Consider the following 1,998-nt stretch of genomic DNA (forward strand, 5'->3'; position numbering starts at 1 on the left):
ACTAAATCACCCACTAAACTAAAATTGCTCAATTCTTCAATCCCTGTGGGATCGACCTCACTCATGTGAGTTATTATTACTTGATGCGACCCGGTACACTTGCCGGTGAGTTTTGTGTTGGATCGTTTTCCACACATCAAGTTTTTGGCGCCGTTGCCGGGGATTGAAATAGATTGACAATGATTAAGTGAAGTGGAGGTCTAGATTAAGCATTTTTTTTCTGTTATTCTAATTTCTACTAACACACTAACTGTTTGAGTTTTTGCTTAAACTAACTAAACCTTCATTCTAGCTATAGATTGAAGTTTCATTGGCTTTCTGAGTTTGTGTGTTTATTGTTGTGTGTTTGTATGTCAGGTATAGGAAGATCTTCCCCTATCATCTCTGAAATTGATCAAAGGACTCTTTGGAGAATAAGAAGAGCCGAAAGAGGAAAGAACGTTGTTGGAGAAGAAGAAACTGAGGAGGAATTCCAAGAGATGGAAGGAGACACCAATCAACCAGGAGAAGGAGCCAACAATAATCAACAACAGAGAAGAGTCTTGGCTTCATACACATTTGCAAATGCTAGGCATTGTGGGAGTAGCATTCTCCCTCCCAATGTCAATGCAAACAATTTTGAACTCAAGCCACAACTCATCACTTTGGTTCAAAACAATTGTTCTTTTGGAGGAGGGCCCTTGGAGGATCCAAATCAACATTTGTCTACTTTCTTGAGAATCTGTGACACAGTGAAAACAAATGGTGTACCCCCTGATAGCTACAAGTTGCTGCTCTTCCCATTCTCTCTCAGAGACAAAGCCACTCAATGGCTAGAGACCTTTCCAAAAGAAAGCATCAACACTTGGGATGACTTGGTGAGCAAGTTTCTTGCTAAATTCTATCCACCTCAAAGAATCCTAAGGTTGAAGACTGAGGTTCAAACGTTCACTCAATTGGAGGTGGTTGAAGACTGAGGTTCAGACATTCACTCAATTAGAGGCCGAGAACTTATATGAAGCATGGGAAAGATATAAGGCTTTACTGAGGAAATGTCCACCAGAGATGTTCACTGAGTGGGACAAGCTACAAAACTTCTATGAAGGACTCACTCTTAAAGCTCAAGAAGCTCTTGATCACTCTGCCAGAGGCTCATTACAACTCATGAAAACCACAGAGGAAGCTCAAAACCTCATTGATATGGTGGCCAACAACCAATATTTCTTTGCTCATCAAAGACAATGCCAACCATCACAGAGAAGAGGAGTAATGGAGTTGGAAGGAGTAGATTCAATCTTAGCTCAAAACAAGATGATGCAGCAGCAGATTCAACAACAGTTTGAGCAAATGGCCAAAAGAATTGATGGCTTGCAAGTGGCAGCAGTGAGCACCACAAGCCAACCACCAACCACTTGGGTGCAAAATGAAGAAACTCAAGAGGAGCAACAGCAAGAGCAAGTCCAATAAATGCACAACCAAAATCCTGGAACAAGTGAAGTCTATGGGGATACTTACAATCCATCTTGGAAGAACCATCCCAACCTCAGATGGGGAGACAACCATAATCAAAACCAACAACCATGGCAAAGAAACACAGGCCAGAACGATTGAAAAACCACAAACCACAACCCCCAGCCAAACACTAACCAAAACTCATATAGAAAACCACAAAACAACTACCCAAATTCTAACCAATACCCACCCAATAACCACCCAACTAACCAAAACACTTATCTTCATCCATCAACACCCCAAAATTAACCCATCTCACAAGATTCACAGAGAATCACCAATCTAGAGCTGCTCATGGAGAAACTGGTGAAGAACCAAGAATTGACAACAAAGAGCCAAGAAGCCTCTATGAAGAACCTAGAGAGGCAGATTGGATAGATCTCTAAGAAAATTTCTGTTGAAAAACCATCAAGTTCACTACCTAGTGATACCATTCCCAACCCAAAGGAAGAATGCAAGGTCGTGCAACTAAGGAGTGGAAAGATGTTAGTGGATGGTAACCAAGGA

This window comes from Arachis duranensis, chromosome 4 (assembly GCF_000817695.3).
Source record: "Arachis duranensis cultivar V14167 chromosome 4, aradu.V14167.gnm2.J7QH, whole genome shotgun sequence".
Classification (NCBI taxonomy): Eukaryota; Viridiplantae; Streptophyta; class Magnoliopsida; order Fabales; family Fabaceae; genus Arachis; species Arachis duranensis.